Source organism: Phyllobates terribilis, unplaced genomic scaffold, assembly GCF_046119375.1.
Source record: "Phyllobates terribilis strain yellow unplaced genomic scaffold, ASM4611937v1 Scaffold_170__1_contigs__length_4071412, whole genome shotgun sequence".
NCBI classification, from domain to species: domain Eukaryota; kingdom Metazoa; phylum Chordata; class Amphibia; order Anura; family Dendrobatidae; genus Phyllobates; species Phyllobates terribilis.
Window position 1 is genome coordinate 764,248 of NW_027362930.1, and position 23,092 is coordinate 787,339.

A 23,092-nucleotide genomic window follows, 5' to 3' on the forward strand; every position below is an offset into this window, starting at 1 on the left:
GCCCTGTAATCAACCAAACTTTTTGGGTTGGGTTCTCTTTTATAGTCTGCAGGCATTAAATGAAAGAAGTCAGTGTTCCAGCAGAAGGAGACAACGTTTCAGAAAAGGCATTGTAGCAAACCAAAAAAGAAATTTTAAGCGCAGCAGAGTAACCAGCGCACATACCTGTTAGCTCAGGTGAGTTTAAAAGGCTGCTGTTGATAACAAGGGCATTTGCTAAATAGATGGTGTGTGTGCAACAATATACTGAAAGGTCAATTATATTGTGCAGCTTATCTCACCACCTGTAGTTATTTAGGTGAAAGCTCCAAAATGCTTGCCTAATATGTCTGTTTATCCAAAAGGAAGTAAAAAGGGAGAGCTAGAAAGATAGCATTGCATCACATTACATGGCAATGCAATGCACAGTTGCTGAAGTTGAACCAAAATGAGCTTGTAATCTGGCTTCTGCAACTTTGAACATGAAAAATCCAATGAGGAGAAGAAAAGCAAAGCCAAAGAGTCCATCCCAAAATCCGACAAACAAGCAAAATGAACAAAAAACATTGAATTCAATTCTTTCTGATTTTAGAAACTGCACTAAAGAAGGGGTGCACTAGTCCTGGAGATACTGCAATACCAGGTCAATGCGTGGAGTGGACAGAGCAAGCTCTTTTTCCATCTCCCTGTTCTAAAAATCCATTTAATATATGGTCCCCAGATAGGGGACGTATCAGATATTAAACTGATAAGAACAGATTTTTTGATTGAATATATCTTTTATTAGCACAAAAAATAAGTTAACAGACAGTGTACAGTGCCGCAGCCCAGTACACACAGAATTCTACATCATATTTACATAGCATGAGGATACGACGCACTAACTAGACACATCACACCCCTATGCTACACAAAACACTCAATCTGAAAGAAAAAGCATGTCAATCAATACAGTACGACGAACCGTGATAAGGGATGGGGATTGGGAAAAAGGGGATGGGGAGGGGAAAATCACAGGCCCGAAGCTTTATTGAAAGACAAGACACATAAGGGGAGAGGGGGAGGAGGGGTTTAGTCCTCGTCCTCGTCCTCCGGACCGTCCATGATGGAATAGTCTCTGAGCAGGCTGTGGATCAGCCTGCGGCAGTCCTGGATGGACATCCTCTCCCTCCTCAAGATGAGCCGGTTCCTGGCGACCCAAACGGCATCCTTGAAGCAGTTCATAAGGCGCCAAGCCTCCTGGATGGCTCCGACGGTATGAACCCCAGGGAAGAGTCCGTAAAGCACAGAATGGTGCGATAGGCTCGCCCTGGGGACAGAGTTCCTCAGGTCGTCCTCAAGTGCAGTCAATAGGCGCTGTGCAAATCCGCAGTCCCAAAAAGTGTGCAAAGATGTTTCCTCCACGAAGGGGCACCTTGGGCAGTACCGGGTCTTGCACAGGTTCCGGGCATGCATGAATGACCGGACGGGCAGTCCGCCCTGAATCGCCATCCACGACAAGTCCTTGTGCCCGTTGGTCAGCCTGTCAGACGACACATTTGTCCACACAGTCTCCAGCGTGTCCTGGTGAAGTCCTGTGATGTTCTCCACGTCATCCTTGGCTCTGATTAGCTTGTGGATAGTTTTGGGCTTCCACAAGTCGGGCTTGAGTCCCTCCAGTTGATGCTCCCCCACAAATCGAACGACGTCTCCGTAGAACCATGGCGTCGTCCAGTTGTAGGGGAAGGAGCTGTCCCACTTGTCCCAGCCGAGTCGCCTCCAAAGAGGAAGCAGGAAGAAGCGAGACATGGACCTGCCCGCGGAGCCATTCTTGACTTGCAAAGTCCGGCGGACACAATCACACACAAAAGAGGATCGCAGGAGGGTGGGGATATCTGGAACGCCCTTCCCACCCTTGCGAGGCTCCTTGTACATGACGGCCCGCCTGACTCTGTCCATCTTGGATCCCCAGACAAAGTGAAACACTGTCCTGGTAATGGCCCTGCACACAGTGACGTGTGGGGGCCAGGCCTGCGCCGTGTACTGCAAGACGGGCAGGACCTCATTACGCAGGACGAGTGCCTTACCCTCACAAGTGAGGTGTCTGAGGCTCCAGAGTCCGATCCGTTGCTTCACCTTGGCCAAGCGTTCTTGCCAGGACTTGAGGGCCGCTCCTTCCTTCCCGAACCAGACTCCCAGCACCTTGAGGAAATCCGGTTGAATGTTGAAGGGGAAGGGGGCGGAGGAGGCCGGCTGCCAATCCCCGAAGAGCATGGCTTCCGACTTCCTGCAGTTGACTTTGGCCCCTGAAGCCCGGCCGAACCTCTCACACGTCTGTACGAGGGCGTCGACTGAACCACGATCAGCGCAGAAGACGGTGACGTCGTCCATGTAGAGCGAGCACTTGACCTCGTGTCGTCCCGGACCCGGTGCGGTGATCCCTCTGATCTCTCCATTCTGCCGGATAGCCTCTGCGAAGAGTTCTATAACACAAACAAAAAGAAGAGGTGATAGAGGGCAGCCTTGTCTGACCCCAGAGAGGACAGGGAAGGGGTCAGTCTTCCAGCTGTTCACCAACACCGAGCTGTGGATATCAAAATACATCAGACGGACATACGAACAAAACATGTTACCCAAACCTAACCGGTGCAGAGCTCGGCCCATGAACTCGTGGGAAACCCGGTCGAAGGCCTTCTCCTGATCCAAGGAGACCAGGGCCGCGTGTGCGCGGCGGACCTTGATGTACTCGACCGTGTCCCGCACGAGAGCGAGGCTGTCTGCGATGCGACGTCCAGGGATGCCGCAGGTCTGGTCCGGGTGGATGATCCGTCCGATGACCGTCTTAAGTCGTGTCGCCATCGTCTTGGCCAGGATCTTGTAGTCCACGTTGAGCAGAGTGATGGGACGCCAATTCCTCAGGTCGCACCTCTCTCCCTTCCGCTTGTACAGGATCGTGACCATTCCTTCCCTCAAAGATGGAGGCATTCTACCCTCCACCACCATCTCCTCGTACAGGTCCAACAGGTCCGGACAGATGAGGTCTCCCAGCGCTACATAGAGCTCCGCTGGAAGACCATCACTGCCCGGGGTCCTGCCGGTCCTAAAGGATTTAGCGGCAGAGAGCAATTCGCCCACCATCAGAGGTTTGTCCAAGGCTGCCGTGCCTGCAGGATCAAGATGGTTAGTGATACCTGACAGGAACTTATCAGCAGCGTCGGGGTCGGTAGTCTTGTGGGAGTAGAGTTCGCTGTAGAAGTCGCTGACGACCCTCATCACGTCCTCCTTCCCACGTCGCATGTTTCCGCTCTCGTCTCGCAGCTCGTTCAGGGGCGTGTGACCGGCATGAAGTTTCCTGAAAAAGAATGAGTTACATTTCTCACCCTTCTCCAGATTCTCCACTTTGGAACGGAAGATGATTCGCTTGGACTCCTCCTCAAAGTGCCTTTTCAGGCTCTTCTTGGTCTCCTCCAGCTCCTCCCTCACGTCCCAGCCGCAGTGAAGAAGGTCCTGCAGCGACCGCAGCTCGCGCTGCAGCCCTCTGAAGTCCCTCCTCTTCTCACACGCCTGTTGTCGACCCTTGGCCTGAAAGAAACAGCGAAACTCAAGTTTAACATATTCCCACCAATCAGAGACTGTTTGGAAGCTACCCTTGTAGGACTGCCACATTGCGTAGGCTGCTCTCAGCTCCTCCACGACTTCATCCTGAGCCAGCAGAGCACAATTCAGCTTCCAGGAGCCGGGGCCGGACGGAAAACCGTCGCCGAGGACACCTTGTAAGTGAATGGCTCTGTGGTCGGAGAAGAAGCAGGAGACCATCGAGTGCCTACTCTGCCTGACTGCCCGAGAGGTGAACACAAAGTCAATCCTGGAGCGGAGTGAGCCATCGGGTCGGCTCCACGAATAGTTCGTGGAGCCTCTCCCCATGGAGCCCACCACGTCCTGAAGAGAGGCCTCGGTTACCATCTCGATGAGCAGCTTGGACGTGATGTCCAACTTGGCAGATGTGCCAGAACTACGACCGTCCTCCTCGATGGGGCAGTTGAAATCCCCGGCCATCACTAAGGTCCTGGTGGTGGCAAGCTGAAGCTGCAGGGTCTGGAAAAGCTCCAAACGCTCATTCTTCAGTGGGGACGCATACACGTTGATGAACCTGACAGGTTCTCCCGCCCAGTTGCCATCTACAACAAGAGCCCTGCCGCAGATGAGCTCCTGGACGGACTCAAGCGTGAATGCGCCCCCCCTGATCAGAATTGCGACCCCCGCAGACTTGCAGTCACCCCCACCGGACCAGTAGGATGGACGGTGGGACCACTCCCTGGCCAGATGTTTGAAGGACCTAGAGGAGGGAAGGGAACATTCCTGCAACATATAAACATCACACAACTGGGAAGTAAGGAAGGCATAAATAGTCTGACGTCTGAACTTGTCCTTGATGCTCCTGACATTAATGGAAAATAAGTTAATATTAGCCATCATGTAGGGAAAAAAGAAAAAGTTAGCGCAGGCAATACACCTTAGTTACCACTCCGGTCGGGTGGTCCCTCGTCGGTGTTGACTGCTGGTGACGGGATCACCAGCAGGCCCTCTTCCTCCATCTGGTCAAGCAGCGCGGCCTCAATCTCGGCGACCACCAGTTCCTCCTCTTCTGGCTCGGCCACCAGGGTCTCAACCATGTGCTCCATCTCTTCTGGCTCAGGGAGGGTATCCTCCTTTTCGCCTACGAAATCCAGAATCTTCTTTTTGGAGGATTCAGTAGCAGGGCTGTCCTCCACCTTCCTCTTTCCCCGGGTTGGAACTGGGGAGACAAGAAGGGGAAAATCCTCCTCGGAATAGATAGCGGCGGGTGGAGGAAAGGTTAATTCCACCGCTACCATGGTCTGGGGAGGGAGAGTGGCTGCCGGGGCAGGGGAAAGGACACCTGCTGAGGAGTAGGGGAAGGAGGAAGAGGAAGTGGAATCCTCAGCAGGGGTGGCCGGGGTGGGGGGGGATTGGACGGGGGTGGCAGGGGGAGGGATCGAGAGAGGGGTGACAGAACTCTTACCCTCCTTTGACTTTTTCTTCTGCTTCGGAGCTGCTGGGACCGTCGCTGGGGCTTTGGCCACCGACTCCTTGACCGCTTTGGCCTTGGTCGTCTCGGCCTTGGCCGCTGGGGCCTTGGTCGTCGCGTCCTTGACCTTCACAGGCCTGGTCGTCGGGGCCTTGTCCTCCGTAGCTGGGGTCGTCGCAACCACCGATGCCCAGGATCTCTCACGCCTGGGGCAATCCTTGTACAGATGAGCCGCCAGCCCACACAGGTTGCAGGACGTCTTCTTCGGGCAGTCCTTCGAGCTGTGTCCCGTCACTCGACAAATCCTGCAGGCATCCTCCTTGCAGTCCTTCATCTCGTGGCCGTTCTTGCCGCATCTCCTGCAGTTCCGCGGCATGTCCGGGTAATAGATGAGGCCGTAGGAGTTGCCCAGGGAGAATGTCGGGGGCAGGTGCCGAAGTCCGTCTGAGTACGCCAGGTCCCTGTGAAGTCTAACGGTCACCGACCACTTACCTGTCCAGAAGCCGAGTCCATTCAGGATGTGAGAGGGTTCCTTCACAACCAAACAGAAGCGTCTCAGGAAGGTACAGATGTCTTGGCCTGGGGTGTGCGGGTTGCGCATGGAGACCGTGATCCTCCTTTCATCCCTCTGGATAGGGCAGCTACCTGTAAAGGCAGAGAAAGAATTATCTGGTCCTTTTGCGCTTACCATTTCCCAGAACCTCCTGCAGGTGTTCACAGTGGCGAAGGTGACGAAGAAGATCCCCGTCAAGAAGGTCTGGATGCTGAGGGTGTCCGACCTGGAGAAGCCTCGATCCAGCAGCATCTTCTGGCAGAACACGTCCGAGGACATGTCCGGCACCCTCCCATCCACTTCCTTCAGTTTCAGGGCCACCGTCTGCCGCATCCATGGCTCCAGGGCTGGAGCTTCGTGGCGGGGCTTCTGGGGTCCCTTCTGCTGGCCAGTCGTGGAGGCAGAGTCCTTGGGGTCAGAATCGGCTCCTGGCTGGGCCCTCCTGGCTGTCCCCAGCTCCAGGCTCTTCTTTTCGGCCTTCCTCGCAGCGCTTGCCATGGCTTTCCTCCTGCAGTTACTTCTTGGAGCTGGATCTGGAACTCTTCCCGGAATGGGTGGAGCTATGCAGATTCTTCTCCCGTCGTGTTCTGGACAAATTCCCCGAAAGGTCTTTGTCTCGATGATTTTCTTCCTCGAAGATTCCACAGGACAGCCCGATTCTTCTCCGAGTCTTCGTCTTCTTCTGGATTCTTTAGAGCTTCTTCCTCCCACCGATATCCGCCTTCGTTCTCTGATGTCAGCTGGGCTCCGAAGCTCTTCTCCTTCCGAGTTCGATCGCTCTCGTCAAGTGTAGATCGTAGCTCTTGTGTTCTTAAAAGAACAGATACTACACTTGATCTTAGCCAAAAGGCCGAGAAGCGATAACCAGAATTGGTTTCAAACTACGGAGCCACCCAAGGATCCTGAAAAGTCCATTTGTGGAGATGAGCTCCTGGACTCCCGTTAAGAAGACATGTTGTCAACCTCTAGATCCCTTACATGCCTGCACTTTTCGGCTTGCTGCTGCTGCAATCCACGCGTTTTAGATCTGCATAACTCCACCTCTTTAAACACAGCACCTTCACCCCCTGCTGTTCCCACCCGCCTCAACACCGTTGGAAGGGAGGAGAACCAATTAAGGCGGGGGGTGGGGTGGAACGAGCAGCTGTCTACCCTTAGCAGGAGGGCTCCTGATTACATACCTCTCCTGCTGCTGCTGCTGCTGGCTGTCCAGCAGCAGACTGAAGGTGGCTGCTGCTGTGCACAGGTATATAAAGGCTCAGAGCCTATTATGACACGCGCAGCCAGCGTTCCATTGCCACATTCCATCTACTGCAGGCAGGATACCTGGCTGGCTGAATGTCGCTGAGAAGCTCACAGAGACCGCCATAAGCAACAGTTTAACAGAATGCCACAGACTAATCAACCAAACTTTTTGGGTTGGGTTCTCTTTTATAGTCTGCAGGCATTAAATGAAAGAAGTCAGTGTTCCAGCAGAAGGAGACAACGTTTCAGAAAAGGCATTGTAGCAAACCAAAAAAGAAATTTTAAGCGCAGCAGAGTAACCAGCGCACATACCTGTTAGCTCAGGTGAGTTTAAAAGGCTGCTGTTGATAACAAGGGCATTTGCTAAATAGATGGTGTGTGTGCAACAATATACTGAAAGGTCAATTATATTGTGCAGCTTATCTCACCACCTGTAGTTATTTAGGTGAAAGCTCCAAAATGCTTGCCTAATATGTCTGTTTATCCAAAAGGAAGTAAAAAGGGAGAGCTAGAAAGATAGCATTGCATCACATTACATGGCAATGCAATGCACAGTTGCTGAAGTTGAACCAAAATGAGCTTGTAATCTGGCTTCTGCAACTTTGAACATGAAAAATCCAATGAGGAGAAGAAAAGCAAAGCCAAAGAGTCCATCCCAAAATCCGACAAACAAGCAAAATGAACAAAAAACATTGAATTCAATTCTTTCTGATTTTAGAAACTGCATTAAAGAAGGGGTGCACCGGTCCTGGAGATACTGCAATACCAGGTCAATGCGTGGAGTGGACAGAGCAAGCTCTTTTTCCATCTCCCTGTTCTAAAAATCCATTTAATATATGGTCCCCAGATAGGGGACGTATCAGATATTAAACTGATAAGAACAGATACTACACTTGATCTTAGCCAAAAGGCCGAGAAGCGATAACCAGAATTGGTTTCAAACTACGGAGCCACCCAAGGATCCTGAAAAGTCCATTTGTGGAGATGAGCTCCTGGACTCCCGTTAAGAAGACATGTTGTCAACCTCTAGATCCCTTACATGCCTGCACTTTTCGGCTTGCTGCTGCTGCAATCCACGCGTTTTAGATCTGCATAACTCCACCTCTTTAAACACAGCACCTTCACCCCCTGCTGTTCCCACCCGCCTCAACACCGTTGGAAGGGAGGAGAACCAATTAAGGCGGGGGGTGGGGTGGAACGAGCAGCTGTCTACCCTTAGCAGGAGGGCTCCTGATTACATACCTCTCCTGCTGCTGCTGCTGCTGGCTGTCCAGCAGCAGACTGAAGGTGGCTGCTGCTGTGCACAGGTATATAAAGGCTCAGAGCCTATTATGACACGCGCAGCCAGCGTTCCATTGCCACATTCCATCTACTGCAGGCAGGATACCTGGCTGGCTGAATGTCGCTGAGAAGCTCACAGAGACCGCCATAAGCAACAGCTTAACAGAATGCCACAGACTAATCAACCAAACTTTTTGGGTTGGGTTCTCTTTTATAGTCTGCAGGCATTAAATGAAAGAAGTCAGTGTTCCAGCAGAAGGAGACAACGTTTCAGAAAAGGCATTGTAGCAAACCAAAAAAGAAATTTTAAGCGCAGCAGAGTAACCAGCGCACATACCTGTTAGCTCAGGTGAGTTTAAAAGGCTGCTGTTGATAACAAGGGCATTTGCTAAATAGATGGTGTGTGTGCAACAATATACTGAAAGGTCAATTATATTGTGCAGCTTATCTCACCACCTGTAGTTATTTAGGTGAAAGCTCCAAAATGCTTGCCTAATATGTCTGTTTATCCAAAAGGAAGTAAAAAGGGAGAGCTAGAAAGATAGCATTGCATCACATTACATGGCAATGCAATGCACAGTTGCTGAAGTTGAACCAAAATGAGCTTGTAATCTGGCTTCTGCAACTTTGAACATGAAAAATCCAATGAGGAGAAGAAAAGCAAAGCCAAAGAGTCCATCCCAAAATCCGACAAACAAGCAAAATGAACAAAAAACATTGAATTCAATTCTTTCTGATTTTAGAAACTGCATTAAAGAAGGGGTGCACCGGTCCTGGAGATACTGCAATACCAGGTCAATGCGTGGAGTGGACAGAGCAAGCTCTTTTTCCATCTCCCTGTTCTAAAAATCCATTTAATATATGGTCCCCAGATAGGGGACGTATCAGATATTAAACTGATAAGAACAGATACTACACTTGATCTTAGCCAAAAGGCCGAGAAGCGATAACCAGAATTGGTTTCAAACTACGGAGCCACCCAAGGATCCTGAAAAGTCCATTTGTGGAGATGAGCTCCTGGACTCCCGTTAAGAAGACATGTTGTCAACCTCTAGATCCCTTACATGCCTGCACTTTTCGGCTTGCTGCTGCAGCAATCCACGCGTTTTAGATCTGCATAACTCCACCTCTTTAAACACAGCACCTTCACCCCCTGCTGTTCCCACCCGCCTCAACACCGTTGGAAGGGAGGAGAACCAATTAAGGCGGGGGGGGGGGTTGAACGAGCAGCTGTCTACCTTTAGCAGGAGGGCTCCTGATTACATACCTCTCCTGCTGCTGCTGCTGCTGGCTGTCCAGCAGCAGACTGAAGGTGGCTGCTGCTGTGCACAGGTATATAAAGGCTCAGAGCCTATTATGACACGCGCAGCCAGCGTTCCATTGCCACATTCCATCTACTGCAGGCAGGATACCTGGCTGGCTGAATGTCGCTGAGAAGCTCACAGAGACCGCCATAAGCAACAGTTTAACAGAATGCCACAGACTAATCAACCAAACTTTTTGGGTTGGGTTCTCTTTTGTAGTCTGCAGGCATTAAATGAAAGAAGTCAGTGTTCCAGCAGAAGGAGACAACGTTTCAGAAAAGGCATTGTAGCAAACCAAAAAAGAAATTTTAAGCGCAGCAGAGTAACCAGCGCACATACCTGTTAGCTCAGGTGAGTTTAAAAGGCTGCTGTTGATAACAAGGGCATTTGCTAAATAGATGGTGTGTGTGCAACAATATACTGAAAGGTCAATTATATTGTGCAGCTTATCTCACCACCTGTAGTTATTTAGGTGAAAGCTCCAAAATGCTTGCCTAATATGTCTGTTTATCCAAAAGGAAGTAAAAAGGGAGAGCTAGAAAGATAGCATTGCATCACATTACATGGCAATGCAATGCACAGTTGCTGAAGTTGAACCAAAATGAGCTTGTAATCTGGCTTCTGCAACTTTGAACATGAAAAATCCAATGAGGAGAAGAAAAGCAAAGCCAAAGAGTCCATCCCAAAATCCGACAAACAAGCAAAATGAACAAAAAACATTGAATTCAATTCTTTCTGATTTTAGAAACTGCATTAAAGAAGGGGTGCACCGGTCCTGGAGATACTGCAATACCAGGTCAATGCGTGGAGTGGACAGAGCAAGCTCTTTTTCCATCTCCCTGTTCTAAAAATCCATTTAATATATGGTCCCCAGATAGGGGACGTATCAGATATTAAACTGATAAGAACAGATACTACACTTGATCTTAGCCAAAAGGCCGAGAAGCGATAACCAGAATTGGTTTCAAACTACGGAGCCACCCAAGGATCCTGAAAAGTCCATTTGTGGAGATGAGCTCCTGGACTCCCGTTAAGAAGACATGTTGTCAACCTCTAGATCCCTTACATGCCTGCACTTTTCGGCTTGCTGCTGCTGCAATCCACGCGTTTTAGATCTGCATAACTCCACCTCTTTAAACACAGCACCTTCACCCCCTGCTGTTCCCACCCGCCTCAACACCGTTGGAAGGGAGGAGAACCAATTAAGGCGGGGGGTGGGGTGGAACGAGCAGCTGTCTACCCTTAGCAGGAGGGCTCCTGATTACATACCTCTCCTGCTGCTGCTGCTGCTGGCTGTCCAGCAGCAGACTGAAGGTGGCTGCTGCTGTGCACAGGTATATAAAGGCTCAGAGCCTATTATGACACGCGCAGCCAGCGTTCCATTGCCACATTCCATCTACTGCAGGCAGGATACCTGGCTGGCTGAATGTCGCTGAGAAGCTCACAGAGACCGCCATAAGCAACAGCTTAACAGAATGCCACAGACTAATCAACCAAACTTTTTGGGTTGGGTTCTCTTTTATAGTCTGCAGGCATTAAATGAAAGAAGTCAGTGTTCCAGCAGAAGGAGACAACGTTTCAGAAAAGGCATTGTAGCAAACCAAAAAAGAAATTTTAAGCGCAGCAGAGTAACCAGCGCACATACCTGTTAGCTCAGGTGAGTTTAAAAGGCTGCTGTTGATAACAAGGGCATTTGCTAAATAGATGGTGTGTGTGCAACAATATACTGAAAGGTCAATTATATTGTGCAGCTTATCTCACCACCTGTAGTTATTTAGGTGAAAGCTCCAAAATGCTTGCCTAATATGTCTGTTTATCCAAAAGGAAGTAAAAAGGGAGAGCTAGAAAGATAGCATTGCATCACATTACATGGCAATGCAATGCACAGTTGCTGAAGTTGAACCAAAATGAGCTTGTAATCTGGCTTCTGCAACTTTGAACATGAAAAATCCAATGAGGAGAAGAAAAGCAAAGCCAAAGAGTCCATCCCAAAATCCGACAAACAAGCAAAATGAACAAAAAACATTGAATTCAATTCTTTCTGATTTTAGAAACTGCATTAAAGAAGGGGTGCACCGGTCCTGGAGATACTGCAATACCAGGTCAATGCGTGGAGTGGACAGAGCAAGCTCTTTTTCCATCTCCCTGTTCTAAAAATCCATTTAATATATGGTCCCCAGATAGGGGACGTATCAGATATTAAACTGATAAGAACAGATACTACACTTGATCTTAGCCAAAAGGCCGAGAAGCGATAACCAGAATTGGTTTCAAACTACGGAGCCACCCAAGGATCCTGAAAAGTCCATTTGTGGAGATGAGCTCCTGGACTCCCGTTAAGAAGACATGTTGTCAACCTCTAGATCCCTTACATGCCTGCACTTTTCGGCTTGCTGCTGCTGCAATCCACGCGTTTTAGATCTGCATAACTCCACCTCTTTAAACACAGCACCTTCACCCCCTGCTGTTCCCACCCGCCTCAACACCGTTGGAAGGGAGGAGAACCAATTAAGGCGGGGGGTGGGGTGGAACGAGCAGCTGTCTACCCTTAGCAGGAGGGCTCCTGATTACATACCTCTCCTGCTGCTGCTGCTGCTGGCTGTCCAGCAGCAGACTGAAGGTGGCTGCTGCTGTGCACAGGTATATAAAGGCTCAGAGCCTATTATGACACGCGCAGCCAGCGTTCCATTGCCACATTCCATCTACTGCAGGCAGGATACCTGGCTGGCTGAATGTCGCTGAGAAGCTCACAGAGACCGCCATAAGCAACAGTTTAACAGAATGCCACAGACTAATCAACCAAACTTTTTGGGTTGGGTTCTCTTTTGTAGTCTGCAGGCATTAAATGAAAGAAGTCAGTGTTCCAGCAGAAGGAGACAACGTTTCAGAAAAGGCATTGTAGCAAACCAAAAAAGAAATTTTAAGCGCAGCAGAGTAACCAGCGCACATACCTGTTAGCTCAGGTGAGTTTAAAAGGCTGCTGTTGATAACAAGGGCATTTGCTAAATAGATGGTGTGTGTGCAACAATATACTGAAAGGTCAATTATATTGTGCAGCTTATCTCACCACCTGTAGTTATTTAGGTGAAAGCTCCAAAATGCTTGCCTAATATGTCTGTTTATCCAAAAGGAAGTAAAAAGGGAGAGCTAGAAAGATAGCATTGCATCACATTACATGGCAATGCAATGCACAGTTGCTGAAGTTGAACCAAAATGAGCTTGTAATCTGGCTTCTGCAACTTTGAACATGAAAAATCCAATGAGGAGAAGAAAAGCAAAGCCAAAGAGTCCATCCCAAAATCCGACAAACAAGCAAAATGAACAAAAAACATTGAATTCAATTCTTTCTGATTTTAGAAACTGCATTAAAGAAGGGGTGCACCGGTCCTGGAGATACTGCAATACCAGGTCAATGCGTGGAGTGGACAGAGCAAGCTCTTTTTCCATCTCCCTGTTCTAAAAATCCATTTAATATATGGTCCCCAGATAGGGGACGTATCAGATATTAAACTGATAAGAACAGATACTACACTTGATCTTAGCCAAAAGGCCGAGAAGCGATAACCAGAATTGGTTTCAAACTACGGAGCCACCCAAGGATCCTGAAAAGTCCATTTGTGGAGATGAGCTCCTGGACTCCCGTTAAGAAGACATGTTGTCAACCTCTAGATCCCTTACATGCCTGCACTTTTCGGCTTGCTGCTGCTGCAATCCACGCGTTTTAGATCTGCATAACTCCACCTCTTTAAACACAGCACCTTCACCCCCTGCTGTTCCCACCCGCCTCAACACCGTTGGAAGGGAGGAGAACCAATTAAGGCGGGGGGTGGGGTGGAACGAGCAGCTGTCTACCCTTAGCAGGAGGGCTCCTGATTACATACCTCTCCTGCTGCTGCTGCTGCTGGCTGTCCAGCAGCAGACTGAAGGTGGCTGCTGCTGTGCACAGGTATATAAAGGCTCAGAGCCTATTATGACACGCGCAGCCAGCGTTCCATTGCCACATTCCATCTACTGCAGGCAGGATACCTGGCTGGCTGAATGTCGCTGAGAAGCTCACAGAGACCGCCATAAGCAACAGTTTAACAGAATGCCACAGACTAATCAACCAAACTTTTTGGGTTGGGTTCTCTTTTATAGTCTGCAGGCATTAAATGAAAGAAGTCAGTGTTCCAGCAGAAGGAGACAACGTTTCAGAAAAGGCATTGTAGCAAACCAAAAAAGAAATTTTAAGCGCAGCAGAGTAACCAGCGCACATACCTGTTAGCTCAGGTGAGTTTAAAAGGCTGCTGTTGATAACAAGGGCATTTGCTAAATAGATGGTGTGTGTGCAACAATATACTGAAAGGTCAATTATATTGTGCAGCTTATCTCACCACCTGTAGTTATTTAGGTGAAAGCTCCAAAATGCTTGCCTAATATGTCTGTTTATCCAAAAGGAAGTAAAAAGGGAGAGCTAGAAAGATAGCATTGCATCACATTACATGGCAATGCAATGCACAGTTGCTGAAGTTGAACCAAAATGAGCTTGTAATCTGGCTTCTGCAACTTTGAACATGAAAAATCCAATGAGGAGAAGAAAAGCAAAGCCAAAGAGTCCATCCCAAAATCCGACAAACAAGCAAAATGAACAAAAAACATTGAATTCAATTCTTTCTGATTTTAGAAACTGCATTAAAGAAGGGGTGCACCGGTCCTGGAGATACTGCAATACCAGGTCAATGCGTGGAGTGGACAGAGCAAGCTCTTTTTCCATCTCCCTGTTCTAAAAATCCATTTAATATATGGTCCCCAGATAGGGGACGTATCAGATATTAAACTGATAAGAACAGATTTTTTTTTTTTTTTTTTTTTTTAAAACCATTCAGGTTGTTGTAAACAACAGTATGAAAGTCCGCCAAAACCTTCAAATAGTTGCTCAACTATAACTCATCATCATGGTTAATCTTTATTCTTTTTATAAATTTATGTTTCCAAAATCAGAGTTAGTATATTTGTGCTATATTACTCTCATGAAGGTACATAAAATTACTGGTACTTTACCAGATGACGCCATTTCATGACCTTCCAAATGCCCTCAGCGTCCAATCCACCACCTCTACTCTTGTCCCATTTATATATAAGGTACAACCTAGATAGAATTAACCGAATACAGTCATTAATAGGTACAGTTTTTCTTTTGAACAAAGCCAGGTTTCTCACATCCCAAAGGCTTTCCATGACACACACCATTATTAACCACAAAATCCTTTCATTCACCTTTCCACATGCACCAATACCAAACATAGCCACTCTCCAGTTAATATAACTCACACCTGCTAATTCCTTACATAGACCACCCACACCTTTCCACACACTATATGCATAATCACAATCCCACATCACATGTCTCACAGTCTCACTCGCTCCACACCCTTCTCTTGGACATACATTCGTTCTGATCAAATCTCTTCTCTTTTGCACATCTCTCACAGGCAGTATATCATGCAAAGCCATCCACACCACATCCTTCTGTTTATTCGACATACCATGCGTACCCAATTTTTCCCATGCATCCGCCACTTCATTAAATCTTAAATCATTAATATTACATTCAATCTCATTTGCTCTCATTTTTCCCATCACCGCTTTTGGTTTCTCAAACTCACACATAGACACAGCCAGCAAATCATTCTTTCTAACAAACCTTTCAATCACCTCATACCACACAGGACATTTAAAAGCCACAGGCACACTTCCATCTTTTTTCACCCAGCATAACCCATACAACATCCATCCAGCCATATATCGCAACATATATGCACCTTTGTTCTTTTTACCCATTAGCACTACCACCGTTTTAATATAATTAAGGCTCAGGAATATTTCAATATCAGGAAAATTCAGACCACCATTCTGATATGTTTTGTATAAATATTCTCTCTTTAATTTTTCCATTTTACTCCCCCAAAAAAAAGTAAAAATTAATTTTTGTACTCTTTTTATTTTTTTGTATGGAGACGGAAAGACCCCAGCAACATAAAGTAATATTGGAAGTATTACTGCCTTAATTATAAGTACCTTTCCATTCAATGTCAACTCACTCATTCGCCAAAAATTCAGTTTCTTCTCTATCCGTAACCCACACTCATCCCAACTTTCAGTACCCTTCAGATCATCATTCAGCAATATACCCAAGACTTTAATCGACCCTTCCATACATGTCACACCATCCATCTTAATCCTACTATCACCAAAACACTTAAAACAACATTTATCCCAGTTTACCCTAAAAGCAGACGCACCACAGAAAAAATCCAATAATAACTTCACTCTACTCATAGACGCAATACTCTCACTCACAATCACCACATCATCCATATATCCCAGCACCTTGACATTCATTCCTTTACTCCCAGGTATTAGCATTCCTCTTATCGCTTTCTCTCTCCTAATCATACATAACAAAGGTTCAATCACACTAACAAACAAAACAGGGGAGAGAGGGCACCCCTGTCTAACACCTGATTTAATCAGGAATTTATCACACAACCAACCATTCACTAAAACTTCACTCGTCACATCATCATACAAACATCTCACACCATCTAGGAACTTCTTAGGGAAACCCATTTTTTCTAACACTTCAAACATAAACACATGCGACACTCTATCAAACGCCTTCTCAAAATCTAAAGCCAACAACATACACTTCTGCTTTCTATCTCTACAGTCTCCCAGCACATCTCTCAACAACAACAGATTATCACTTATACATCTCCCAGGCACAGCACACACTTGATCATCCTTGACAACCTTCCCAATCACTTCACGCATACGGTTTGCTAAAATCTTGCTATACACCTTGTAGTCGGAATTTAGAAGCGTTATTGGCCTCCAATTCCCCAGTTTTTTCTTTTCACCTTTTTTATAGATTAACACAACCACACCTTCTTTCATAGATTCACACAGTTCTCCATTCTCCCACATATACTTACATACTTGCGTCAGATCCGCACCCATGCACTCCCACGCTTTCACATACAACTCTACTGGTATACCATCTTTACCTGGTGTTTTGTTTTTCTGAGCACTGAACACCACCTTTCTCACTTCATCCAGAATCACATCCTCACACAAGTTCTCACATTCATCATTATCCAATTTATCTTCCAAGCTACCTAACACTTCACCCATCAAACCAGAATCAATCCATTTATCCCCATACAGTCTACTATAGAAACCATTCACCTCCTCAATCACACCCTCTCCAGTTATACTCACATCATTCTCATCCAGTAATTCATCCATATCCATTTTTTTCCCATTCATTTTTTTGAAAAAGTATCTGGTACATTTTTCGTTTTTTTCCAGGTGTTCTATTTTGGTTCTGTACATTATTTCTTTCCCCTTTTTCTCAATCACACGTTTTAACTCATTCTTTGCTTCCACTAACAAATCACTCACATCAATCCCAGACATACTGCATTTTTTCAACCATTCAATCCTCATATTTAATTCTTTGAATTTATTTCTATATATGGCGGCTTTCTTGTAGCCCCATTTTCTGAAAAATTTTTGGATTTCTTGCTTCACCCAATCCCACCATTCTAACACACATGCAAACCTGTTTTTATAGTATCCCCACCTTTCATACTTCTTTTTAAACTCACTCATCACTCTTTCATCCTCTAGCAACCTCACATTCAGCTTCCATACACCCCTCCCATGCACAAAGCTCCCTTTCTGTCTGAACATACCCCTCAAACACTCGTGGTCCGAGAAGGGGACCGCACACTGCTTAAAACTAATGCACTCCAGATTTTTGGAGAAAAGCATCCTGTCAATACGTGATTCGATCCCCCCTCTGTCCGCCCTATATGTAGGTGGTGGATTGTCCGACCTTAAAGTAGCGGCATCTGAAAAAGAAAAATCTGAAATTAAATGGGATAATTTTTTCCCGGTTACATCACCGGTTTCATCCGTAACACAATTAAAGTCACCAACAAAAATGGTAGGAATCTTTCCTGGCAAAAATAACTGAACCTTTTCCAAGAGAGCAAGACGCTCCTCTTTTCCGGTAGGACTATAGATGTTAACTATTCTTACCCGCCACCCCCTATATTTCACTATGGCAATAATGCACCTCCCCACGTCCACCACTGTGTAGCTGTCCATGCTGCACTCTGCGTTCCCCAGCAGGATCCCCACACCATCGTTCTTATTTACATTAGACCCAGACCAGATGTGCTGTCCATGAGGCCAGTCCTGATCGTCCGGCACTTCTGATAATCCGCACTCCTGCAGGCAGTAAATGTCTGCTCCCAATGATCTGATATACCTGAGCACAGTACACCTGCATCCTTTAGATTTCATCTGCCTCACATTTAAGGATAGGACATTAAGTGAAGCTTTGGAAGCCATATCAGAAATTTCTTATGGAGATTTCTACATGTCCCCCATTTCTGTATCAGCCTTGTCCTTCTGGGGGCTGGCAGCCGGACTGGTAACAGGTGAGGGCAGGAACCCCCTCTAAAAAATCGCAATCAGGGGAGAAAACCAAGTCTGGATAAGCCCGCTCACTCATGGGACTTTCACTGCCCTCATCTGCATAATGATAAGCGAGGCGGGGTTTCTTCACAGCATTCCCCCTGGTCTCTTCAGAGGACCTTGCTGCTGCTGTGAAATCCCCCTGCTCCTTTATTTCACACTTAGTGCCACTGGCACTGACACTCTGCTCCTCCTCATCATCTGCCTGCAGCTTGTCCCAGGAGACATGGGGCGTTCTGCTCAGTGCCTCCTCCATATCTCCTTCACCACAGGCAGACACAAGTACTGGGAGCTGCTCGCTGAGCTCCATGTCTAGCTCCGCCCCCTCCGACGTCACTGGCTCCATAGCTCCGCCTCCCGCTCTCACTGCAGATACAGAGGCTGCTGCTGGAGCGCTCTGAGTCACAGGGACGGCAGCACTCACAGGTGTGAGATTCAGCAGCTGATTGCCTGAGGGCAGCTGATTACCTGCAGCTGAGGAGGCAAGTAACTCTTCGCTGACAATGGAGTCAGCTCCATGAGGTCGGCTCTGCTGCAGAGCATTGCTACCAGGCATTACAGGGCTGGCAGAGGCAACCTGGGCATACAGCCTGGCTCCACCAGTGCGTGCCCTGCAATCCCTGTACACATGTCCAGACTCCCCACAGCCATTACATACAACAGGGTTGGGGCAGTCCTTTGCACGGTGCCCAGGTAGATTACATTTTCTGCAGAGCATTGCTTCAGGGCAGTTCTCCTGCATGTGGCCATAGGAGTTACATTTGCGGCAGTAAAAGGGGGCTTCAGGGAAAAATAAATATCCATTATTCCTGCCAATGCTGAAATTTAAAGGGGGATAGTGGAAACCCCCAGGGCCCTGAGGGTCTATCCCAAAACGGACAAAGAACTTGTGCTTCCCAGTCCACAGTCCAGACTCCATGCTAACTACTCTGTGGGCATACTGTACATAGGAACAATGTCTTTTAAGGAAATCTGCTATTTCTTCCAGGGGGACAAAGGGATTATGCATGAAAACCACTAAGGGTATGTCCCCTCTAGAATAAAGGACTGTGAAAGTAAGTCCTGAAAGCAAGTCATTGTCAGCATTTTCCCTGAGGGCTCTGTACAGGTTCTGGCATGCACCAACAGAAGAAAAAACAAGCACATACCGTCCCTCTCTCCTGAATTCCTGCAGGCATACGATCTCCTCCTTCTTTACCTTCAGTATGTCATAAAGCACCATATTGACCAGGTATCCCAGTGAAAAATGCATTCTCTTCTCCTGCGCGACCTCGATCCTGAAACCATTACGGACCCGGGCATCCCCGGTCCCTGCGAAGTGGACAACTACTCCCATCCTTTCCAGGTTCGCCTTCTCTCTCCACCACTCCTTTTAGTACAGCATAGCTGTACTAGCCTTTAAATGACCAGACCAGGCATACTGCACTTGATCTTAGCCAAAAGGCCGAGAAGCGATAACCAGAATTGGTTTCAAACTACGGAGCCACCCAAGGATCCTGAAAAGTCCATTTGTGGAGATGAGCTCCTGGACTCCCGTTAAGAAGACATGTTGTCAACCTCTAGATCCCTTACATGCCTGCACTTTTCGGCTTGCTGCTGCTGCAATCCACGCGTTTTAGATCTGCATAACTCCACCTCTTTAAACACAGCACCTTCACCCCCTGCTGTTCCCACCCGCCTCAACACCGTTGGAAGGGAGGAGAACCAATTAAGGCGGGGGGTGGGGTGGAACGAGCAGCTGTCTACCTTTAGCAGGAGGGCTCCTGATTACATACCTCTCCTGCTGCTGCTGCTGCTGGCTGTCCAGCAGCAGACTGAAGGTGGCTGCTGCTGTGCACAGGTATATAAAGGCTCAGAGCCTATGACGCGCAGCCAGCGTTCCATTGCCACATTCCATCTACTGCAGGCAGGATACCTGGCTGGCTGAATGTCGCTGAGAAGCTCACAGAGACCGCCATAAGCAACAGTTTAACAGAATGCCACAGACTAATCAACCAAACTTTTTGGGTTGGGTTCTCTTTTGTAGTCTGCAGGCATTAAATGAAAGAAGTCAGTGTTCCAGCAGAAGGAGACAACGTTTCAGAAAAGGCATTGTAGCAAACCAAAAAAGAAATTTTAAGCGCAGCAGAGTAACCAGCGCACATACCTGTTAGCTCAGGTGAGTTTAAAAGGCTGCTGTTGATAACAAGGGCATTTGCTAAATAGATGGTGTGTGTGCAACAATATACTGAAAGGTCAATTATATTGTGCAGCTTATCTCACCACCTGTAGTTATTTAGGTGAAAGCTCCAAAATGCTTGCCTAATATGTCTGTTTATCCAAAAGGAAGTAAAAAGGGAGAGCTAGAAAGATAGCATTGCATCACATTACATGGCAATGCAATGCACAGTTGCTGAAGTTGAACCAAAATGAGCTTGTAATCTGGCTTCTGCAACTTTGAACATGAAAAATCCAATGAGGAGAAGAAAAGCAAAGCCAAAGAGTCCATCCCAAAATCCGACAAACAAGCAAAATGAACAAAAAACATTGAATTCAATTCTTTCTGATTTTAGAAACTGCATTAAAGAAGGGGTGCACCGGTCCTGGAGATACTGCAATACCAGGTCAATGCGTGGAGTGGACAGAGCAAGCTCTTTTTCCATCTCCCTGTTCTAAAAATCCATTTAATATATGGTCCCCAGATAGGGGACGTATCAGATATTAAACTGATAAGAACAGATACTACACTTGATCTTAGCCAAAAGGCCGAGAAGCGATAACCAGAATTGGTTTCAAACTACGGAGCCACCCAAGGATCCTGAAAAGTCCATTTGTGGAGATGAGCTCCTGGACTCCCGTTAAGAAGACATGTTGTCAACCTCTAGATCCCTTACATGCCTGCACTTTTCGGCTTGCTGCTGCTGCAATCCACGCGTTTTAGATCTGCATAACTCCACCTCTTTAAACACAGCACCTTCACCCCCTGCTGTTCCCACCCGCCTCAACACCGTTGGAAGGGAGGAGAACCAATTAAGGCGGGGGGTGGGGTGGAACGAGCAGCTGTCTACCCTTAGCAGGAGGGCTCCTGATTACATACCTCTCCTGCTGCTGCTGCTGCTGGCTGTCCAGCAGCAGACTGAAGGTGGCTGCTGCTGTGCACAGGTATATAAAGGCTCAGAGCCTATTATGACACGCGCAGCCAGCGTTCCATTGCCACATTCCATCTACTGCAGGCAGGATACCTGGCTGGCTGAATGTCGCTGAGAAGCTCACAGAGACCGCCATAAGCAACAGTTTAACAGAATGCCACAGACTAATCAACCAAACTTTTTGGGTTGGGTTCTCTTTTATAGTCTGCAGGCATTAAATGAAAGAAGTCAGTGTTCCAGCAGAAGGAGACAACGTTTCAGAAAAGGCATTGTAGCAAACCAAAAAAGAAATTTTAAGCGCAGCAGAGTAACCAGCGCACATACCTGTTAGCTCAGGTGAGTTTAAAAGGCTGCTGTTGATAACAAGGGCATTTGCTAAATAGATGGTGTGTGTGCAACAATATACTGAAAGGTCAATTATATTGTGCAGCTTATCTCACCACCTGTAGTTATTTAGGTGAAAGCTCCAAAATGCTTGCCTAATATGTCTGTTTATCCAAAAGGAAGTAAAAAGGGAGAGCTAGAAAGATAGCATTGCATCACATTACATGGCAATGCAATGCACAGTTGCTGAAGTTGAACCAAAATGAGCTTGTAATCTGGCTTCTGCAACTTTGAACATGAAAAATCCAATGAGGAGAAGAAAAGCAAAGCCAAAGAGTCCATCCCAAAATCCGACAAACAAGCAAAATGAACAAAAAACATTGAATTCAATTCTTTCTGATTTTAGAAACTGCATTAAAGAAGGGGTGCACCGGTCCTGGAGATACAGCAATACCAGGTCAATGCGTGGAGTGGACAGAGCAAGCTCTTTTTCCATCTCCCTGTTCTAAAAATCCATTTAATATATGGTCCCCAGATAGGGGACGTATCAGATATTAAACTGATAAGAACAGATTTTTTTTTTTTTTTTTTTTGAAAGCCCGAATTCGTGTACAATACCCGAGTGCGCTTAAAAAAGTGACAAGTGCCACAAAAAAAGTGCACTAGGATGCTGGTCTTCTTGAAACCCTCTCCAAAAGGAGAAGGGTCCCCCAAACCATTCCCCGTCCCTCCGAGCCAAAAGGCCACAGCGAGGAACAGGGACAAAAAGCCACCTCCAGCCGAAGCCAGAGGCGACCCAATCTTACCCCCAGCACCTGCCCGAGTTCTCACCCGAGCAAGGCACTGGGAGCCAAAGACTGTGCTCCCCTCCCGGAAGAGGGGAGCCAACAACGCTCTCCTCCCAAAAGAGGAGAGCCAGGGGGGTTCAGGGGGGAGCGGAACCTGATGGCCACACACTCCCCCCCTAGACCTGCCAAGAGAGGAACCCGTAAGGGAACCGCATCCCGACAAAATCCTAGTAGGACGTGACACACGTGAATAAGTGGACACACAGTGACAAAGAAATTAAATAAATAGTGAAGGTTTCACAGTATAATACTGCCCGGACCTTCGACCGGGAATTGAAAAATTCCCCATCCTAAGGCCAGAAGGCCCGGAATAAGGGTGTGTGCGAAGAAAGAAAATTTGAAGTGCTTGTGCAAATGTGCCATAAACTCAAGTGGGGTTCCCAATCCCCGTGAGTTAAGGCACCCCAGGGTCACCACTCCTGGGGCACTTCACACTTCGGGCTTTCGATCTTCCCCGGCCCAATGGCGTCGATCCTGGGGGGCCATGCTTTCCACCAGATGACTATATTAGCCACCTGGCGTACTAACAAGCGCCTAAACCCCAGTGTGCATAATGTATCAATCTACTAGGGCGGCCAACATCCAAAACCGCCTTTTCGAAAGATACTACACTTGATCTTAGCCAAAAGGCCGAGAAGCGATAACCAGAATTGGTTTCAAACTACGGAGCCACCCAAGGATCCTGAAAAGTCCATTTGTGGAGATGAGCTCCTGGACTCCCGTTAAGAAGACATGTTGTCAACCTCTAGATCCCTTACATGCCTGCACTTTTCGGCTTGCTGCTGCTGCAATCCACGCGTTTTAGATCTGCATAACTCCACCTCTTTAAACACAGCACCTTCACCCCCTGCTGTTCCCACCCGCCTCAACACCGTTGG

General features: G+C 47.4%; 9 non-coding genes and 2 pseudogenes across 9 annotated transcripts; all 11 read right to left on the reverse strand.

Annotated features, from left to right (window-relative positions):
* Window positions 1-585: 585 nt before the first annotated feature.
* LOC141211607 (U2 spliceosomal RNA) lies at window positions 586-778 on the reverse strand. The gene has a single exon (XR_012281576.1). It is a non-coding gene; the product is annotated as a U2 spliceosomal RNA (small nuclear RNA).
* Window positions 779-6,342: 5,564 nt separating this feature from the next.
* Window positions 6,343-6,420, reverse strand: LOC141211820 (U2 spliceosomal RNA; annotated as a pseudogene).
* Window positions 6,421-7,535: 1,115 nt separating this feature from the next.
* On the reverse strand, window positions 7,536-7,726 carry LOC141211994 (U2 spliceosomal RNA). Its single transcript, XR_012281815.1, has one exon. It is a non-coding gene; the product is annotated as a U2 spliceosomal RNA (small nuclear RNA).
* Window positions 7,727-8,841: 1,115 nt separating this feature from the next.
* LOC141211995 (U2 spliceosomal RNA) lies at window positions 8,842-9,032 on the reverse strand. Its single transcript, XR_012281816.1, has one exon. It is a non-coding gene; the product is annotated as a U2 spliceosomal RNA (small nuclear RNA).
* Window positions 9,033-10,147: 1,115 nt separating this feature from the next.
* On the reverse strand, window positions 10,148-10,338 carry LOC141211996 (U2 spliceosomal RNA). The gene has a single exon (XR_012281817.1). It is a non-coding gene; the product is annotated as a U2 spliceosomal RNA (small nuclear RNA).
* Window positions 10,339-11,453: 1,115 nt separating this feature from the next.
* Window positions 11,454-11,644, reverse strand: LOC141211997 (U2 spliceosomal RNA). The gene has a single exon (XR_012281818.1). It is a non-coding gene; the product is annotated as a U2 spliceosomal RNA (small nuclear RNA).
* A 1,115-nt stretch (window positions 11,645-12,759) lies between these two features.
* Window positions 12,760-12,950, reverse strand: LOC141211998 (U2 spliceosomal RNA). The gene has a single exon (XR_012281819.1). It is a non-coding gene; the product is annotated as a U2 spliceosomal RNA (small nuclear RNA).
* Window positions 12,951-14,065: 1,115 nt separating this feature from the next.
* On the reverse strand, window positions 14,066-14,249 carry LOC141211680 (U2 spliceosomal RNA). Its single transcript, XR_012281632.1, has one exon. It is a non-coding gene; the product is annotated as a U2 spliceosomal RNA (small nuclear RNA).
* Window positions 14,250-20,480: 6,231 nt separating this feature from the next.
* Window positions 20,481-20,671, reverse strand: LOC141212000 (U2 spliceosomal RNA). Its single transcript, XR_012281820.1, has one exon. It is a non-coding gene; the product is annotated as a U2 spliceosomal RNA (small nuclear RNA).
* Window positions 20,672-21,786: 1,115 nt separating this feature from the next.
* LOC141211796 (U2 spliceosomal RNA) lies at window positions 21,787-21,970 on the reverse strand. The gene has a single exon (XR_012281713.1). It is a non-coding gene; the product is annotated as a U2 spliceosomal RNA (small nuclear RNA).
* Window positions 21,971-22,764: 794 nt separating this feature from the next.
* LOC141211876 (U2 spliceosomal RNA) lies at window positions 22,765-22,856 on the reverse strand (annotated as a pseudogene).
* Between the last annotated feature and the right edge of the window lie 236 nt (window positions 22,857-23,092).